The sequence below is a fragment of the Acinonyx jubatus genome, chromosome D2 (genome assembly GCF_027475565.1).
Source record: "Acinonyx jubatus isolate Ajub_Pintada_27869175 chromosome D2, VMU_Ajub_asm_v1.0, whole genome shotgun sequence".
Classification (NCBI taxonomy): domain Eukaryota; kingdom Metazoa; phylum Chordata; class Mammalia; order Carnivora; family Felidae; genus Acinonyx; species Acinonyx jubatus.
In genome coordinates this window covers 9,290,455-9,312,472 of record NC_069393.1, presented here as the reverse complement: position 1 = coordinate 9,312,472, position 22,018 = coordinate 9,290,455, and positions in this window count along the sequence as shown.

The following is a 22,018-nucleotide window of genomic DNA, read 5'->3' as shown; positions in this document are numbered from 1 at the left end:
AAGCTCTGGACAAAGCCTTTTGTTCTCATTTGGATGGGCTTTGTATATTTCCACAGAACAGAAAAAGGCAATTTCATGTAAAGGATTCTATGAAATCATTTCATATAAAGGATTCATATCATCCTTATAAAAAGGATTTCAAGCAATGAATAATTCTAAAGATTTACACGCATCATGTTAATTAGTTACTACCATGTGATTTTGTTTACCTTTTATGATGCCCTGGTTGTTTTACTGCTCTCCTTTCAACTACATTAACTTCCCTTTGTAATACCTAGAGTGGCAAGATTACTAGCTGTTAAGCTCTCTCCCATTGTTAGCAGTATAGTTAAGTATTACCGTGATAATCTCAGAGATAGCTTCTTATGTGTAAAGCATGGATTGTGATAATTTTTCCTGGAACAGTTAATGTTTAATGGATACTTGCAGCAGCTGGCTGTGTTTAGTTTGCGCACTGTTTTTAGAAAGCTTTTGAAGAAAGAGTGTACTTACAGAGTGTACTCTATGACTGCCTAGGTGTCAAAGTCCTTCTTAGGCTATGTGCAGCAAACAAGTTCAAAATCACTCCTTAACTAATAAAATGATTGCTAACTTGCTGTGCACATAAACATTTATAATAACAGTGAAGTATATTGCAAAATTGTTGTGCTTGGCTATGACACCGGATTAATTTCAAACTGAATAGAAGAAGGTCTAGGACAAGGAAAATACAAAATCTGTGATGGGTATTGCTATGGATTGAACTGTGTCCCATTCACATGTTGAGGCCCTAACCCCCAATGTGATGTAATGTGAAGTAGGACCTTTAGGAGATAATTAAGTTTAGATGAGGCTATGAGGATGGAGCAATCATGATGGGATTAAGGTTTCATAAGAAGGTAAAGAGACCAAAGCTCTGTATTTCTTTCTGCCATGTATGGAAGGATACAGGGAGAAGGCAGCTGTCTTCAAGTCAGGAAGAGAGCCCTCACTGGGGATAGATTGGGTGGCATACTGACCTTGAACTTCCCATCTTGCCAGAAGTGTGAGAAATAGATTCCTATTTATTTAAAAAAAATTTAAAGTTTATTTTGTATTTATTTATTGAGAGAGAGACAGAGAGAGAGAGAGAGAGAGAGAGAGAGAGAGACGGAGAGAGAGAGAGAAAGAGAGAAGAAAATACCAAGCAGGCTGTGCTGTCAGCACAGAGCCTGACTTGGGGACTGAATTCATGAACCATGAGATCATGACCTGAGCCGAAATCAAGAGTTGGTTACTTAACTGAGTGAGCCACCCAGGCACCCCAGATTCTCATTGTTTTAGCCATCTAGTCCATAGTGTTTTGGTATAACAGCCCAAGCTGATTATTACAGGTTTTAAAAATTCACCAAATTATCCAGTGAATTATATATATATAATTATCCAGTGAAATTATATTTCACATGCTCTTATTTTAACATTTTAATGAATGTTTCAGTTTTCACCCAATAACCTACAGTGTTGAGTATTTTCTAGTAGTTTTTTTCTTTTGCTTTAAGAGAAGACTTCTATTGAAATTATTCAATTGAGGGGACAGATTAAATGTAGATATCAAAATGAGTGAAAACCATGAATCTTAAAAGATAGGTTGAATTAGATTCAAAATAAAGTATTAAAATTGTGTTTTCATCATGAGAAATTTCAGCTATCAGTTGTTTTCGTTATACTTGTTTTCTTTAATAATTAAAGCATTTAAGGCAATACCATTTTTCCACTTAGTTTTGCTAGACTGTATGGGCTTTGGCATGATGTATTCTTTCCACACCTTTCCAAAGGGTGTACATTTTCTATTTTGATCCAAGAGTTATCGTGGACTATTATGCTTAATTTCTAACTAGGTAATATTATGTTAGTATGGTTTTTGTAATTTATTTCCAATTTCATTGGTTTCTGATAGGAATGGGATCTGTATTTCTTTCTGTCTAATAAATATCTTGCATGGGTGTTCAACGTTGTTGATTACTTATTCAATTGTTTTCCTCCTTTTTATTTATTTGTACTATAAGAGGTCTGTTTCTTTGCAGCTTATTTTCTCTTTATCCTTAAATACTTTTTTTAAAAGAATCAAACAAGTTGTATTTCTTTATCTTGGAGCCTTTATTTCATCAGTAGTTTCATCTCTGGCTGGGCTGTCACCACCATGCTCATGTTTCACTACTCTGCTTGGGGACAAGTCACCAGTCCTGCCCTCATGAGGACTTTACCCCCTGCTCTCTAGAACCCTTCTCCACAAGCTGAGGTTTTTAGAAAATACTTATTTCCTTACTCTCCTTTCTCACCACAATCTGAAAAGGACTTTCTTGTTTTGTTTTCTTTTCTCTCTCTCTCCTTTACCAAACTCTAATGCAGAGTTTTAATTGGCATTCTATATTTTCAATCCCAGATCCTTTTTATTTATTTTTATTTGTTTTTTTAATGTGTGTGTGTGTGAGAGAGAGACAGAGCTCCATCGGGGGGAGGGCAGAGAGAGAGGGAAACACAGAATCCGAAGCAGGCTCCAGGCTCTGAGATGTCAGCACAGAGCCCAAGGCAGGGCTTGAACCCATGGACTACAAGATCATGACCTGAAATGAAGCCAGACACTCAGCCAACTGAACCACCCAGGCACCCCTCCAGTTAACCTTATAAAGAAAATTTGTTTTTTTGGTAAATACATTAAATAGCATTCAAAATCGAATAAATGTTGCTGAGTACGGCAGGGTGCCACCATTTTGATGTGCACACAATTTCCATAAATATCTCTTGTTTTAGAATAAGCATAGTAGGGAGGAGAGTGCAAATCATGCGAATAACAGTGGCACTCCCACGTGTTGTAAACACTCCATGATTGAATCCAGCATCTATGGGACAAGGAAAGCCGTGAGGGTCTTACTCACTTCCCTTTGCAATTCCTAAGGTTGAATAATATATTATAAAACACTTCTCTGGTAAAAGAATGTTATTATATAGCTTTATTTTATATAGCTTCCTTATGTAACTTTAGACAATAGATCCAAGATCTTAGCGAAAGCTTTTTCTGTAAATTTTATGTAATGTCATATTTCCTGAATTTCTTTCTGAGGCTGGATAATGATGACCTGAATAGGACATTCGAAGAAAAATATACAATCCTAGGAGCATGAACATCTTATTGATGTATCAGTGAAGTTATGAAAATATTCTAGAACTCTTTTATGTGCTTGCTGGTATAAGAGTGAAACCAAGAATTCCACTTAAAATGAGAAGTTAAAACTTTATGTACAAAAAACAAACAAACAAAAAAACAGGGGCCTGCCCATTAGCCATAGTTTATCATTTTGTTTCTTTGAAAATATTGCATTAATAATGTAATTCATCTGGGGGCGCCTGGGTGGCTCAGTCGGTTAAGTATCTGACTTTGGCTCAGTTCATGATCTCACCTTTCGTGCGTTCAAGCCCCTCATCGGGCTCTGTGCTGATGGCTGAGAGCCTGGATCCTGCTTTGGATTGTGTCTCCCTCTTTCTGTCCCACCCCTGCTTATGCTATGTTTCTCTCTATCTCTCTCAAAATAAATAAACATTAAAAAAATTAAAAAATATATAATTTATCTGAAAGCTTTTACTCTAAGATCAGGAATAGGACAAGGATGACCACTCTTGACAATTTAATTCAACTTAGTATTGGAAGTCCTAGCCAGAGCAATTAAGCAAGAAACACAAACTAACAAAAAGGCTTCCAAAACAGAGAGGAAGAAGTGAAACTGTTTTTATTTGCAGATGAAATCATATTATATTTTTTTAAAAACCCTAAAGATTCCATCAAAAAAACCCCAACACCTGTTAGAAGTAATAAATTCAGTAAAGTTGCAGGATACAAAATCAATATACTAAAGTAAGTTGTGTTTCTTACACTAATAATGAAGCATCAGAAAGAGGAGTTAAGAAATCAGTCCCATTTACAGTTGCACCCAAAAGAATAAAACACCTAGGAATAAATTTAACCAAGGAGGTGAAAGACCTGTACCTTGAAAACTAAGTCACTGACGAAGGAAATTGAAGAAGATGCAAGTAAATGAAAAGGTATTTCATGCTCATGGATTGGAAGAATTGATATTGTTAAAATGTCCATACCACCGAAAGCAAACCTTATCACAATTCAAGTAGCATTTTTCACACAGAAATAGAACAAAAAAATCTTAAAAGTTGTATGAAACCACAAAAGACCCTAACCAGCAAAGCAATCTTGAGAAAGAAGAACTAAGCTGGAGGCATCACATTTCCTGATTTCAAACTATATTACAAAGCTGTAGTAACCCAAACAGTGTAATATTAGCATAAAAACAGACACATAGATCAATGGAACAGAATAGAGACACAACACATAAACCCACACATATATGATCAATTAATTTATGACACAGGAGGCAAGATTATACATTGGGGAAAGGACAGTCTCTTCAATAAATGAAATTGGGAGATCATGACCTGAGCCAAAACCAAGAGTTGGGTGCTCAACAGACTGAGCCACGCAGGCTTTCCAGAAGGTGACTTTATTGAACACTGACTTTATGCATTACAACACATACTCCATGGAACACTCCTGTGGGGGAGGGTTTGTAGTCCCACTTTACTCCAAGGAAACTGAGGCTTAGAGAAGTTAAGAAGTAAATGCAGTCTCTGGAAACTGGCTCCAAGCATATCTGTCAGATGTCACTTAATCTCCTGGAGCCTCAGGTTCCTTTCAAGTAAAATCAATACATTTGTTGTTGCTGCTGTTGTTTTTACTGTCATGTAATTGGCCAAAGGTCAAAAGCAACTGGAGGCATGTCTGGCTGCAACTAAACTCACAGAATTCCTTCCTTCAGAGGCTTGGCCTTGACCCTAGTTGGGTGGGAGCATTAAGGGAAAGGATATCTATTTACTTCTCTGTGACAGCTTTTGAAATACCACAGATACCATTTTCAAAATGTATCATGGCCTTGACCTTTCCCATCCGTTGAGCTAGCTCAGGGAAATGGCAGCTGGAATAGCTCCCTGGGTCCCAGAAGTGTAGCCACAGGGAATCCTGACGTCTGCACCTGCTGTCCAGCCAAGTTTGGCCAACAATGTTATTAACACCTCTTCTTTTATTTTTTTAAGTATTTATTTATCTATTTATCTATTTGTTTATTTATTTATTCATTTATTTATTTATTTATTTATATTTAGAGACAGCGGGGGAGGGGCAGAGAGAGAGAGAGAGAGAGAGAGAGTCTCAAGCTTAATCGGGGGATCATGAACTGTGAGATCATGACCTGAGCTGAGATGGAGAAGGATGCTTAACCAACTGAGCCACCTAGGCACCCCAATCCCAGATTCCTTTTAAACATTTCCTTTCGATGTCAGTTCTCTTGAATTTCGATAATTTATATTCATTGGATTTCAAGGATTTCTCTTTAATCGTGAGCATCCTTGTGATCATTTGATTGCATTCACTTCAGTTATATGTATATGAAATATGAGATCCATCCCTCCTGTCCTCTCCTGGTCCCCCCTTTACCTTCCCATCTCTTGAGGTTTTTCCTTGATACAGTTTTGCTGGTTAGTTGAGGAAGAAAAATAGTATATTTCCTGTAGGGTAGCATATCCACATATATCTTTCTTTTTTCCCTGTCAGGGATTAGTGTCTTGACTAGGAATGGAATGATCAGGCTGTAATTCTCACTTCTCAATATTCTGTGGGTGGTCTTCTGCTGCTTTGTTGTTGCCAGTGTGGCAGAAAACTTGCCTATGGCTGGTCAGATTCACTTTCATTTTTAAGCAATTTGTTTCTTCTCTCTGGAAGCTTGTAAGTGTTTTCTCCTTTTCTTTGAAGTTCTGGAATTCTTCCAAACATTTCTTTTTAATCATTAACTTTGCCTGGGTTGTCTAATGAATAATTTTAATCTGAAGGCTTGGCTCTTTATTCAGCTAAAGTGAAAAAAAATACATGTTTATTTTATTTCATTTCCTGTCTTCTGTTTCTGTCCCTCCCTCCAGAACTCTAGAAAATTCATGTGTATTTCTGTCAGCTCTCTCCTCCAAATTCTCATGTTCCCAGTATGGTTTTCTGTCTCTTTATATTTTTGACTCTGTGCTTTAAGATACTTCTTACACTGTATAATCTAGGTCACCAATTCTGATCTCACCAGTAGCTGTCCTATTTTCCAACATCTATTAAACATTTTTAGTTTTATATTTCTACAAAGTATTCTGTACCATGATTGAAACTCCTTAAATGCTCACTATTCATGATCTGACCTGTCTCATTTAGTAGTTTTATTTTCATATTTTTGGGGTGCTTAATCTAGGCTTGTTTTCTCTCTCTCTCTCTCTCTCTCTCTCTCTCTCTCTGCTTGCTTGGCTGTATTAGATGTGTTAGTATTGTTCTTTCCATGCTTACTGATGTTCTGATTTACCTTCCAGGGCACCTCCAGAGGAAATAGTCACATTAGTGGCAGAATTAACAGGATTTTTTACTTACGGTCTAGTAGGTGAGCAGCAGCAAGTTCTCAATCCCCCATTACAACATGCAGAGTTGACACTTTGTTTCTCTATCTCTTCTCCCTCTTTTATCTGGAAAAGGGATTGAGACAGCCTTGTGGCTTCTCAGCAATTTAAGATTGAGAAGACCAACTCATACCAGCAGAGGGACACATTTTCCCTTGGAGTGCACAGAGCTGTTTTCACTAGGGTAAACTATGTTAAGAGTCTCTCCTTGGGTATCTCCACCACCAGTCTCCAGGTTCTTCTATGGCCCAAATATAAGATAGTCACATATCAGTTATTTTGGTCACGTCTCTCTTATATAGTCCAGGTACCAGCAGATACTTGACTCCAAAGAGGTATTTATACCTTGGATATAACTTGAATCACACTTGATTTAACTTGAATAAAATAACATGGTTTGGTGCTATATACACTTTTGTTTATGTATCTTCCACTGTATAAATAGCCTCTGTCTTTCGGTTCCCAGAGGATCCTAGACATCCTCAGAACCAGTTCATTTTTCTCCTTCCATGGAGCCTTTCCTACCCAGTGTTCTTTCCTCTGACTGTGTCTTGTGTTCATACCCTCTTCCTTTTGACATAAAGTTTGAAGACTTTATGTATTTTGTTTACTGGCTCTGATATTGTATGACACATAGGAGTAACTCAATACATGTACATTTAATGAATAAAAAAGTGGATGAATTCATGCTAACAAGAGTATTTTTAATGCAAGATCAAATATGGAAAACGTATATATGTCACAGCATATGCTACACTTAATAGTTAAAAAAATAGTATTTGTGGAGTATTCTGTAAGAAGCAGGAAGTCGCTGGTCACTGGGAATCTTTTAGTGCTCTCTCATATCAGTACATTTGTATAATTTTACTAAAATATCATTGGCAAAATGTATAGACTAAATGGGTTGGAATCACCTCAGATCAAATACTAGGTCTTTTTCCATAAGTTTATTTATTTATTTTGAAAGAGTGAAGGAGAGAGAGAATACCAAGCAGGCTCTGTGCTGTCAGCACAGATCCCGACGTGGGGCTCAGTCTCACAAACTGTGAGATCATGACCTTAGCTAAAATCAAAAGTAGGATGCTTAACCAATCAAGCCACCCAGGCGCCCCTCAAATACTGTATCTAAATCACCATCTTATCTCCAGACCTTAGGGCAGATCTCCGATTGACAAATGTTAGTGTGCATAAGAATAGCCCAGAGGCCCTATTGGGGTGAAGCCTCCTTTGTCCCCTCCTTGAACTAATTCAGTAGGGGTGAGGTGGGTCCCCAATTTCTCCATCTTTATAAAGTGCCCAGGTGATTCTGTTTAGGTCATGCGAACTCCACAGTTGGAGACATACTGGTTAAATGTCTCAATAAATATTTCTTGAAATGAATTAAAGAGCTTAATCATTTCATAATATATTATTCTTTGAAAAATGAGTAAAGAATTCTCCTAAAAATTAAAAAAAAAAAAGATTCAGAGAACAGATTGGTGGTTGCCAGAAGCAGAGGGTGGGGGTATGGGAAAATGGGTGAAGGGGATCAAAATTTATAAACGTCCAGTTATAAAATAAATGAGCCCGGGGGCTATAATGTACAGCATGGTGACTGTAGTTAATAATACTGCATTGCATCTTTCAAGTTTGCTAAGAGAGCTCATCTAAAAAATCCTCATCACAAGAGGAAAAATAATTGTGTGATTATGTGTTTTGACAGATGTTAACTAGATTTATTGTGATGACCATTTAGCAATATATAAAATATGAAATCGTTATGTGGCACACCTGAAATTAATACAATGTTATATGTCAGTTATACCTCAAATAATAAAAAAAAGGAAAAGAAGAGATTTTTAACATATAATTTCTCTACAGAGATATAATTCTGATTTAAAAGCCCAAGTGAAGGGCGCCTGGGTGGCTCAGGTGGTTAAGTGGCTGACTTCGGCTCAGGTCACGAACTCGCGGTCCATGAGTTCGAGCCCCCGTCGGGCTCTGTGCTGACAGCTCAGAGCCTGGAGCCTGTTTCAGATTCTGTGTCTCCCTCTCTCTCTGCCCCTCACCTGTTCATGCTCTGTCTCTCTCTGTCTCAAAAATAAATAAACGTTATAAAAAAAAAAGCCCAAGTGAAAGATGCCATTGTGACTAGTGTTGAGAAAAATCTATGTAAGTGGGTAACAGACAAGGAGCGATGTGAAATGTCATGTCTGGAAGAGATAAATTCATGGAGTCAGAAAGTAGATTAGTGGTTTCCAGGGGCTGCAAAGAGAGTGACTGTTAATGAGAATGGAGTTTTTTGGGATGGAAATTGTTCTAAAACGAGGTAGTAGTGATGGAACAACTCTGGGAATATACTAAAAACTGTTGAATTGTGACCTTTAAGAGGATGAATTTTATAATATGTAAGTTATAATTCACTTACCCTATCTTATAGTCTCAATAAAGCTATTATTTAAGAAGAATATGAATGAGGGGCCCCTGGGTGGCTCAGTTGGTTACGCATCTGACTTCGGCTCAGGTCATGATCTCATGGTTCGTGAGTTCAAACCCCATGTTGGGGTCACTGCTGTCAGCACAGAGCCTGCTTGGGATCCTCTGTCCCCCTCTCTCTGTCCCTCCCCTGCTCATTCTCTCCCCCCCCAAAATAAATAAATAAACTTAAAAGAATAGGAATGAGTCCAGTTATATAAAGATTAATAAGTCAGGTGCCTGTGTGGCTCAGTCTGTTGGGTGACCGACTTCACTCAGGTCATGATCTCACAGATCGTGAGTTCGAGCCCCGCGTGGGGCTCTGTGCTGACAGCTCAGACAGAGCCTGGAGCCTGCTTCCGATTCTGTGTCTCCCTCTCTCTCTGCCCCTCCCCCACTCATGTTCTGTCTCTCTCCTTCAAAAATAAATAAACATTAAAATTTTTTTAAAAAAAGATCAATAAGTCAAGTGAAAAACAAAAGACCAGCTGTGCACTTATGTCTGACTTCTTTTAGTCATAAGACTGACACCTTTGTGGAAGACATTCATATAAGAACTCTTGTGGGTGTCCAGGGAACTTTATATTCAAACCTGACTTACTTGGAGAGAGAGAGAGAGAGAGAGAGAGAGAGAGAGAGCGAGCGCAAAAGCCAGGGAGGGGCAGAGAGTGAGGGAGAGAGAGAATCCCAAGCAGGCTCCACACTGTCAGTTGTCATCTTTTTAAAGTAAAGTCATACATAGCAAAGGGTCTTAACCCTCGCTGAACAAACTCTGTCAGTAGAGCTCAAATATTTAATGAGATTTTGTACATTGGTATCAGAAAGAAGAATTGTATTTACCATGGGAATAAGCCACACACACACACACACACACACACACACACACACACACAGTATGATGTGTTATTGCTCTCATGGTCCTACAGAGAAATACAGCAATAAATCCCATGCAATTGCTCTATCTGGAGATAAAAACTGAAGTTAGCCTGTTAATATTACTATTAATATTTTCTTGTGGTTTACTTGATTTTTTTCCTGCTTCTTAAAGGGCAGGCGTCTACCTTCATGTGCCCTTAGTATTAACAAAAGATTCAGAAACCCGTAGCTGCTATTGTATCTTGATAGCGAGCGGCAGAAGGAGCAGAAAGGATGTTTTGAGGCAAGCACTGAGGAACGGTAACCGTTACCAGGCGGCCTCATAGGCGAGGAGGTTTGTTTGTTTATTTATTTCTCTTTTGTGTGAATGTGAGAGAAGGCCAACCATGTCCTAAAAGGACTAGATACTCCTTAGATTGATTTATTTTTCAAAATCGGTAAAAAACATTCAAAAGATGCCACAAGCTATTCACAATGAGTGAGTGAGAGGGCAAGAGAAGAGACCTGCTAGATTTTGTTTAAAGCTCTGATTTTTCTTACAAAGCAAGCACAATAATAAATATTTTTAAAATTGCCTGCCTGCAGATAATATAAAATTTGCTACTATTCTTTACATAATTTATAACAACAAACTTTAAAAGTGGAAGTGGATTATTTTTATTGCTATAATCATCCTAGAAAGATGATAGTGTATTAAGTAGGTAGTTGTTGTTGTCCCTCCTTGGTGTGTCGGAATTAGTGAGTTTACAAGAGTGTTTCTTCAACATGGGCAGAAAATTAATGCCTAATGAACTTTTATTAGATGCTCAATTTATCTCTTGAGGAAGGCATAGAAATTGCCGGTTCTATTTCTAGAAATGTTGACTAACATATCCTCAGAGTGATAGCTGGGAATTGACAACATTTTAATGTGAATAACTTGGTTGACCACTCTTCCTGGATTGCTGTGTGCTAGCAAATGGAGCAGATGAGTTCTGGAATGCATAGTTACACTATGTGTGAGTCCTTAGGTGGAGTAACAAACTGCATATTGATATATATCCTCTCTATGCCATTGGGAGATATACACATACTTTGTGGCATCATGTTACTTTTGTATGCTTTGAGTATCAAATCTACACCGTGGTACAAATAGTTTTATTCAGTTACATAGGTTTGGTTAAATAAAGGCATTTGCATACTTAGCTCGGCAATTGCAACAGACATAGAAAGGATCAGAGATTTCCTCTACTCTTTTTTTGTTTGTTTGTTTGTTTATGTATTTATTTTTGAGAGAGAGAGAGAGAGAGAGCAAGCAAGCATGAGCAGGGGAGGGACAGAGAGAGAGAGAAGGAAATACAGAATTTGAAGTAGGCTCCAGGCTCTGATCCCATTGTGGGGCTTGAACTCACAAACTGTGAGATCACGACCTGAGCCGAAATCAAGAGTCAGATGCTTAACCGACTGAGCCATCCAGGCGCCTCTATAATGAGGGGTTTTTAAATAATATATTTAATTTTTAGAATATTATTATTTTTTTAAAAAATCTTTATTTATTTTGAGAGAGAGAGAGAGCGCACACGTGTGAGTAGGAGACAGAAGGAGAGAGAAAGAGAGACAGAGAAAAAAAGAGAGAATCCCAAGCAGGCTCAGCGCTGACAGCCCCTGCTGATGTGGGGCTCGACCTCACGAACTAAGAGATCCTGACCTGAGCCGAAATACAGGGTCCGACGCTTAACTGACTGAGCCATGCAGGTGCCCTTCAGAGTGCTTTATTTTTAATTTTGTTTTTAATTTACAGAAAAATTGATACGGTAGTATTAGAATTCCCATATACCCATAAGCCTGGCATCCACTTTCCCCTATAATTAATACCTTATGTTTGTATGATACATTTGTTACCGTTAATGGATAGATATTGGTACATTCTTATTAATCATAGTTTATTCAGATTCCTCATTTTTAGCTAATGTCGTTTTCTGTTCCAGGGTCCCATTTCAAGATACTGCACTGTATTCAGTTTTCTTGTCTCCTTAGTCTCTTCTTGGTTGGGATAGTGTCTCAAAATTTCTTTTTTTTCTTTTCTTTTTTTCAACCATGATAGTTTTGAGGAGTACTAGTTATGTATTTTGTAGGATTTCCCTATATTTGGATTTACCTGATATTTGCTTCATGATTAGACTGGGATTATGGGTTTTTCGGAGAAAGACCACAGAGGCCAGGTACCATGTTAATATCATATCAAGGGTATGTGCTATCACTCTTGGTATTGACCTTGACCATCTGGCTGACGTAGTTTTTGTTAGTTTTCTCCACTGTAAAGTTTGTATTTTCCTCCCTTTTTCATATACACTTTTGTATGTAACAAGGAAGTTACTGTGTGTGGCTCATACTGTTAAAAAAAGAGATAACAGACCTCAAATGGAGTGGTTTACGCTAAGCCCATGTTCCAAATCAGGACTTAATATATCTAACCTAATTGCACTATTAGCCTCTTCAAGGAATGTAATCCTATATAATCAATCTGGAATTACCTGGTCAAAGCTAATAGGGTTATATGCCTGATAGATTCCTGTTGTCCCTCAAAGAAAGGTAACCTTGCTGAAGCAATCAACTCTGAGTAGAAATAACTTTTTAAAAAAATTAGTTATTAATTTTTATTTTTTTAACTTTTTGTTTTAATCACCTAGTGCTCATCACAACAAATACACTCCTTAATCCCCATCACTTTTTTCACCCATCCCCCCCATCTCCCCCCTCCTCTGGTAACCAACCACTTTTTTCCCTCTCTTTTCCCCTTTGCCCAATTTGTTTTGCTTCTTAAACTCCACATTATGAGTGAAGTCATATGGTATTTGTGCTTTTCTGACTGTCTCATTTCACTTAGCATTACACTTTCTAGCTCCACCTATGTCATTGCAAATGGCAATATCTCATTCTTTTTTAACATTTAATTGTACATATATATATATATATACACACACACATAAATGCATATATACATATACATATACATATACATATACATATACACCACATCTTCTTTATCCATTCATTGATCAGTGGACATGGGCTGCTTCCATATCTTGGCTATTGTAAAATAATTCTGCTATAAACATTGAGGTGCATGTATCTCTTTGAATTAGTATTTTTGTATCTTTGGGTAAACACCTAGTAGTACAATTGCTGAATCATAAGGTAGTTCTATCTTTACCTTTTTCAGGAAACTATACCGTTTTCCAGAGTGACTGTACCAGTTTGCATTCCCACCAACAGTGCATGAGGGTTTCTTTTTCTTCACAGGTGTGAAGAACACAGGTGTGTTTCTTGGCAACACCTATTGTTTCTTGTGTTTTTGATTTTAGCCATTCTGAGAGGCGTCAGAATGAGATGATATTTCATTTTAGCTTTGATTTGCATTTTCCTGATGATAAGTGATGATGAGCATCTTTTCATGTGTCTCTTGGCCATCTGGATGTCTTCTTTGGAGAAATGTCTGTTCATGTCTTCTGCCCATTAATTGGATGCTTTGTTTTGAGGGTATTGAGTTTTGTAAGTTCTTTATATATTTTGGATACTAACCCTTTATCAGATATATCATTTGCAAATATCTTCTCCAATTTCGTACATTGCCTTTTAGTTTTGTGGATTGTTTCCTTTGCTGTGCAGAAGGCTTTTATTTTGATGTAGGCCCAATAGTTTATTTTTGCTTTACTGGTAACTTCTTTATCTAGCCTCCTTCTGCCTGTAAACATCTCTTATTTTGTACAGTTCTTTGGAGGTTTTTTCTATCTGCAATATGGGATGCTTCCCAATTCATGAATTATTGAATAAAGCCAATAAGATCTTTAAAATATATTCAGCTGAATTTTGTTTTTTGATAATACTTAACGAGCTGGGGGAGTGGTTGTGCTCTCCCTCTGAAGAAAGAGTATCTATATAAATTATGCAGAATTCTACAATGGAAATTTGTCTCTTTTCTTCTTCTTATTTATGTATCCAGTCACTTATTTATATCATGTGTTTGTCACAATTATTTATATCACATTTGTAACTGTTTTCTATTTGTTGTACTTCTTTGTTTATTTTTTTTAAGATTTTATTTTTAAGTAACCTCTCCACCCAACATGGCACTCGAATTTATAACTCCCGAAATCAAGAGTCGCATGCTCTACTGACTGAGCCAGCCAGGCACCCCTCTTTGTTTCTTTTTAAAAAAATCATCCAGATGGTCAACAGGCACACGAAAAGAGCCTCAACGTCACTCCTCATCAGGGAAATACAAATCAAAAACACACTGAGATACCACCTCACACTGGTCGGAGTGGCTAAAATGAACAAAACAGGAGACTATAGATGCTGGCGAGGATGTGGAGAAACGGGAACCCTCTTGCACTGTTGGTGGGAATGCAAACTGGTGCAGCCGCTTTGGAAAACAGTGTGGAGGTTCCTCAAAAAATTAAAAATAGATCTACCCTATGACTCAGCAATAGCACTGTTAGGAATTTACCCAAGGGATACAGGAGTACTGATGCATAGGGGCACTTGTACCCCAATGTTTATAGCAACAGTTTCAACAAAAAACAGCCAAATTGTGGAAAGAGCCTAAATGTCCATCAAGTGACGAATGGATAAAGAAGAAATGGTTTATATATACAATGGAATACTAGTTGGCAATGACAATGAAATCTGGCCATTTGCAGCAATGCAGATGGAACTGGAGAGTATTATGCTAAGTGAAATAAGTCAGGCAGAGAAAGACAGATACCATATGTTTTCACTCATGTGGATCTTGAGAAACTTAACAGAAGACCATGGGGGAGGGGAAGGAGAAAAATTACAGAGAGGGAGAGAGGCAAACCATAAGAGACTCTTAGATACTGAGACCAAACTGAGGGTTGATGGGGGGTGGGAGAGAGGGGAAAGTGGGTGATGGGCATTGAGGAGGGCACCTGTTGTGATGAGCAGTGTGTATTGTATGGAAACCAATTTGACAATAAGTTATATTTAATATGAAAAAAAACCTTTTCTTTTTATGCCTTCTCTAGCTTTGAATATGTATTCATTCATTCATTTATTCATTCATTCATTTTTTAAGTTTATTTTTATTTATTTATTTTTGAGAAAGATACAGAGAGCAGGTGAGGGAGGGACAGAGAGAGGAGATAGAATCCCAAGCAGGCTCCACATTATCTGTGCAGAGCCCAATGTGGGGCTCAAACTCAGGAGCTATGAGATCATGACCTGAGCCAAAATCTAGAGTTGGAGGCTTAACCAACTGAACCACCCAGGCACCCCATTTAGTCGAGTAATTTTATGACCTTATTTTCTCTCCCCCTTTGCATATTATGTCTTTTTGATTTTTTAAATTATAGATTGCCTTATAGCTTACAGTATACACTAACAACTAATCTAAATCCACTTTCAAATTCTGTTATACCGCTTCATAGATAGTGCAGATCACTTATAACACAGTATTTCCAATGCTTTCCTCCCATTCCTTGTAATATTGCTACAGTTCATTTCACTTATCCACACGGTACATCACCATTATCATTATCTTGAGCAGAAAGTTACCTACTATATCAATTAAGAATGCACAAATATTTTATTTGACTACTTTATCCTTTTTGTGACTATTTTTCTTTTTTATGTAGATCCCAGTTTCTGACCTGGATGACATTTATTTTTCTTTCACATTTGAAGTGTAACTTTTTGGATATGTAGAATTCTAGATTGGTGGATGTTGCTTTGAACACTCAATATGTCACTCCATTCTTCTCTTGTTTGCACGGTTTTTGACGAAGAGTGGGCAGTATGTCTTATTTTTTTCTTGTAGATGAGGTATGTTTTGCCTCTAGCTTATTTCGAAACTTTCTCTTTGCTTTTGGTTTTCTATACTTTGAATAGTGCATGACTAGGTGTAGATGTTTCTTTGTTTGTTTTTGTTTTTGTTTGTATCTTATTTTGTATTCTGAGCTTCCTAGATCTGTAGATAGGTGTATGTCATTAATTTTGGAAATTTTTAAGCTGTTATTACTTCATATATTTCTTCTGCTCTATTTTCTGTTCCTTTGGTACCCCAATTACATGGGTATTATACCTTTTGAAATTTTCTCATAGTTCCAGGGTTTTTTTTTTCTTTTTTCCATTTGTTTTCTCTTTGTATTTCAGTGTGTGAAGTTTCTATATCTTTAAGTTCACTAATACTCTTTTTTAAAAAAAAATTAATGTTTATTTATTCTTGAGAGAGAGAGAGAGAATGAGAGCAGGAGAGGGGTAGAGAGAGAGGGAGGCACAGAATCTGAAACAGGCTCCAAGCTCTGAGCTGTCAGCACAGAGCCTTATGAGGGGCTCAAACCCAAGAAATGTGGTATCATAATCTGAGCCGACATAAGAAGCCCAACCAACTGAGCCACCCAGGTGCCCCAAGTACCAACTGAGCCACCCAGGTGCCCCAAGTTCACTAATACTCTTGATGAACACATCAAAGGCATCCTTCATTTCTGTTAGTATTTTTACTTTAGCCTTTCTGTTTATCCTTTCTTAGAGTTTCTATCTTTTTGCTTATATTACCCATCTATTATTATATGTTACCTACTTTTTCCATTAGAATTCTTATAGTAATTATAGTTATTTTAAAATGATAATTCCAACTTTCATGTCATATATGAGTCTGGATCTAATGCTTTGTCTCATTAGATTGCATTTTTGTTGCTTATTAAAATGTCTTGTAATTTTATTGAAAATGGACATAACATATTGAGTAATAAGAAGGAGGTCAATGAAGGGTGTCTGGGTGGCTTAGTCAGTTAAGCATCAACTTCGGCTCAGGTCATGATCTCCTAGTTCGTGGGTTTGAGCCCCATGTCTGGTTCCACACTGACAGTGTGGACCCTGCTTGGGATTTTCTCTCTCTCCCTCTCTCTTTGCTGCTATCCCCCAACTTGTGCTTTTTCTGTTTCTCTCAAAAGTGAATAAGTAAACTTAAAAAAAAGAATGAGGTCAGTGAATGTGAAGCCTTACATTAATTGAGCCAGGAGTTGGATGGTGTGTAATATTTGCTATTGATGCAGTTTCCAGGGTCTTCAGATGCCTCTAGTATCTTTGTCTTTTATGTTGTCTTTGATTTCCCCCAAGAACTTCCTAACGTTGTGCCTTGCCATTCATTCAGCTGCATCCGCTGTTTTTATCCCGGAGTCTTTGATGTGGTGGTAAGAAGTACGGGATGGGAAGTATCCTGTCCTCTTTTGATTAAATCTCAGTCTCTTAGTAGCTTGTGTGCCTGGGATATGACTTTCCTAAGTGTATCTTGGCTTTTGTTTTCCTTTCCCACTCTGGGTGAGACAGGAAGCCTAGAGGGGCCACCAGGTGGGTAAATTGCCCTTACTTCTAGGTGAACTAAGGTATTTATTTATTTATTGGAGAGCAAGCTGTCCTCATGGAAAACATTCTGGGCATATTTTTGAATGGCTGCTTCTCCCTACCAGAGCCATGAGGGGCTTTCTTGCCTCTTCACCATGAGAATTCTGTGGGGCTCCTGGAGGCATAACCCACATAAAACTAAAGCCTTCGGGATTTTTTTGCTCTTAAGCTGGTCCGCATTCAGGCTTTGGTTGTTTGCGAACACTACCATTTTAGTGTTCCTACCTGTGTCTGGATTTCTGCTCCAGTTAAGCTGATCGGGTCTGTGATTCTCTGATCTGGGGCACATAAGGAATCTTCCTGCTCCCTCAGAATTCTGGGAGAATATTTTCCATATGACCTCAATTCTCTCATGGGTTTAAGAAAAGCCATTAACTTTGTTTAGTTTATTTTCTTTTTGTAAAAATGGGACTCATGCCTCTCAAGGTCTTCATGTGACTGATCTGAAACCAGAAATATGGATAAGAGATTTACTAAATAGCCATCACATTTGGGTTGCAGGAACAGCATAGACAATACTTACCTGATTTATGATTACAGTTTTACTTTAAAGTTATATATTGTCATGCAATCACATCGATATAGTAAAGTGAATTTGTAGAGCTCTCACAACTAATTCAATTAAGTTGATCCCCAAATCTCAAATACTGACATTCTGATACCACTCAACATACCTAGCTTGATTCTTGGATCTTCCAAATTAGGGGTAATTATTACTTAGCTTCATTTGATAGTTTATACTACAGGCATACATATGTAGCCTCCAAAATATTTAAAATAACACACTATTCTGTGCTTGTTCCAGGGTATATATGACCCATCTCCGTTTCTGTTGTTACACAACGGAGAAAAAATCATTAACCTGGCCTGTCGTGAAGAACAGCTGGTAACCTTGTCTGCCAAATACGCCATAGATAAAAGTGGTTAAGGACAGCTTTTGACCAAATAAGTTGTAACTTCCAACAAATACAGAATACACTCTCTGTGCTGAATAAATACCCATGTTCTTATTTCTGTTTATACCCCATTCACTTAGCAACACTTTCATTACCCATCTGAATTCATTGGAGATTTGATTGAACGTTCTATTCTTAAATTGTAAGCAGTAACCTAATGTCAAACTCAGAAATGCGGGGTGAGGGGCGCCTGGATGGCTCAGTCAATTAAGTGTCTGACTTCAGCTTAGGTCACGATCTTGCAGCCCGTGAGTTCGAGCCCCACGTCGAGCTCTGTGCTGACAGCTCAGAGCCTGGAGTGTGCTTAGGATTCTGTGTCTCCCTCTCTCTCTGCCCCTCCCCTGCTTGCACTCTGTTTCTCTCTCTCTCTCTCTCAAAAATAAATAAGCATTAAAAGGTTTAAAAAAGAAACATTTAAAAAAATGCAGGGTGAGTAGAAAAGTCATTAGCAAAAGTAAGATTTGCATCTGTTTTGCAGTGTTGTTCCCGCAGTCAGACTCTGACAATTCACCCTATACTTGATCTTCTCTCTCGTCCAAGGCAATTGTCCATCTGCTCCCATAGCTTTGGCTTTAAGATAACACAAATGGTATTTCTTAAACGTGTATACTGCTTTGTATTCTATGCCATATTGCAGAACATGTACAGTGCACTTATCTACACGGATGAGTAAAATATACACCATGGCCTGGCCTGGGACCTGTAGTTTACTTTTCATTCATACACACAAAAAAGATGTGAGTGCAGTTTGCTCTTTTATCATTTTTAGTTTGAGTGCAATGAGTAAGACACTTTCAGCCTGAAGGTAATCGGGAACTAGGCTCCCAGACTGTGTTTCGGTTTTCACATTTGTTCATAGGACACATACGTGATAGCCCACAGTGACAGAATAGAGTAATTTATGCAATTATTCTTATTTTTAAATTCATAGTCTCATAGCAGGCAGTGTTTTAGCAAATTTTGACATAAATATTTTGGAGGTATAGGTGACACTTAACACCAATCTTGATGCCAAGATTAGGAAAGGGTTTTTTTTTTAATGTTTACTTAGTTATTTTGAGAGAAAGAGAAAGAGACAGACAGAGAGAGAGCGTGCGTGCTCAAGCGGCAGAGGGGCAGAAAGAGAGGGAAAGAGAGAATCCCAAGAAGGCTCTGTGCTGTCAGCATGGAGCCCAAGATGGGGCTCAAACTCACAAACTGTGAAATTATGACCTGAACAGAAACCAAGAGTCCAAAATCAAGAATCTGACACTTCACTGACTGAGTCACCCAAGAGCCCCAACATTAGGGAAAGTTTTGAGCAGGATGACCTAGAAGATGGTTCCTCTGGTTTACCTGCTGCCTAAGGTAGGGTACATTGGATTTAGTACTCAGTTACTTGCTATATTTAGCCTACTCTGAAAACTTCCTGTAATTGTTTGGCACATAAGCCTTATTTCCTGGGTCAAAAGATATAATACTCTTTTGCGGTAAATGTATAGAATGCTTTAGCCATTTTACTCATCTTCTTAGTAAGAACTTAACTCTGGAAAACTTATTTTGGTGATCGTACAATTAAGAAAATAAAAGGTTCCATAGAAGAAGGTAAAATAATCTGAAGGCAAACAACTCTGATGTTTTGCTGAGTAGCACCAAAAAATGTCAAGGAAGCTACTTGATAGTATTTGTGAAATGTTCAGAAAACTTTAAATCATTCCTATGTATAACATGCCAAGAATGTATTTATTACTCTTACCTTTTTGAAGTCTCCCCTTTGCTAAAGGAAGGTAAGCTCTGGGAACTGTTTTTCTTTGAATTACTTTCCAGCAGTATTCCACTTGGATTTTGTTAGTAAGAGGCATTTGGCATTTAAGCAAGATGTAAAGATAAAAGACAAAGGGAAGCTATGAAGCTCTGATTTTTACACTGTAACTGATTTGATTAACGGATCATATTCTGCAATCCACAGCATCACATAGGTGTATGAAATGAGAGAGAGTAGGTTCCTTTCCCTGGATATTTACATCAAAAATAATGAATTTTCAGGGGCTCCTGGGTGGCACAGTCGGTTAAGCGTCCGACTTCAGCTCAGGTCGTGATCTCACAGTTGGTGGGTTCGAGCCTGGAGCCTGCTTGGGATTCTGAGTCTTCCTCTCTCTCTGCCCCTCCTCCACTTGCTCTCTCTCTCTCTCTTTCTCTCTCTCTCTCAAAAATAAATAAACTTTAAAAAAATAATGCATTGTCAGAAATTGTGAGCTTATGTTATGCATATGTGGGTACATTTGTTCATTGTAAGATCCTTGAAAATATAAGTGAAACTAGTGAAGTTTAGAATTGCCAAAGGTAGTCAGAATCTTCCAAATGCCTGAGAGAATCTGGCTCTCTACCTAGAGCTGAAGCTCTCCCAGGAAACAAAACTACAGCTGGAATCCTGACTGGGGATGACCCCGCGACTACTGTTCATGATCAATAGTTAATTGACTTTAGTCTCTGGTACCAGAAACAGTGAACGTATAGTGACAATTCTTTTGTTTGAGCTGCCATTTGAAATGTGTTACTGAAGGGGATCTGAATATGCCTTAAATTTGCCACTTTGGAATGTGAATTATTTTGAGCTGATGGCTATTGAGAATTAACAGGCTCAGAAAGGAGTCTTCTCAGAGCTTCCCTTATCTGATGAGAAGCAGAAATTTCTGAGGAATGAAGACTGTCATAAATCCCCTCTCCAGAGGACTTTTATGGCCATAGAGAAGACACAAAACAGTGAAATGATTCTGCACAAACAAAGCTTCATAAAGTCACCCTTATTTACATTAGTTTCACCGTATACTTAACCCTCCCACAATGTATTGTCCATAGGAGCCCCCAACCCCCCTTTCCTTTATCTAGTTACTTCTCCAGAATTTATCGCCCTTTGTTAAAATGGTATGTAAGCTCTCAGGTCTAACCACCTCTTTGGATTTTCACTTCTTTTCTGTGAAATCCCCTTGCATTAAAAAAAACATTAACATCAACGAAATTTGAGTGCCCTTTATTCTGTTAATCTGTCTTTTGTCAATTCATTTCATAGGCTCTGGTCATTAACATTAACAGGATAGAGGAGAGGTTTTCCTTCCATTTATTACCCCATAGAAAGAAATGAGTAATAATATTTATCTCTTTGCAAGATGAAAAATTATAAGATGAGACAAAATGACATTACAAGATTTTTAAAGAGTTGGGAATAAAATTATTCATGAAATGTTAAAAAAAAACCCTTATTTTATAAATCCTTAGTTGATTCAAGAATCCAGTCTTGCCCATATAATCCTTATTCCTCCATATATTCTCATTTCTGGATTTTTATGAAATGGGATAAAGGCATGGGTGCCCTAATTCAAAGCAGACTATGAAGGAGTGGCAGAAGGGAAACACTATTGGAAAGATTTTTGTGCCAGCTCAGACAAGATTTGAAAATTTAACTTTGATACTCACTATTTAGTGTGTCTCATTTTACCTTATTTTATTGTTTTTCTGGGAAAGCATAATTTAAAACATATTTGCCTCTATTACAGTCAGTTACAATAACCAATCAACTTTGAAAACAAAAATCAACCCAAACTCGCATAATAGCTGAGTGAATTTTTTCCCCTTGGGATATATATTTGAAGTGTTCTATGATTATTGCTACCTAACAGGTAGAAGTAAACATTGTCTTGCCAAAAAACAAAAAAAAAATGTTTTTTTATCTTTCTGCAAATTCTGATCTGAACCTTCAGTTTCTAATCTTTTTCCTCCATCCAAAACAAAGCAAAACCAAAAAGACCCAATAACAATGCTAAACGCACAGCAGTGGTTCAATAAAT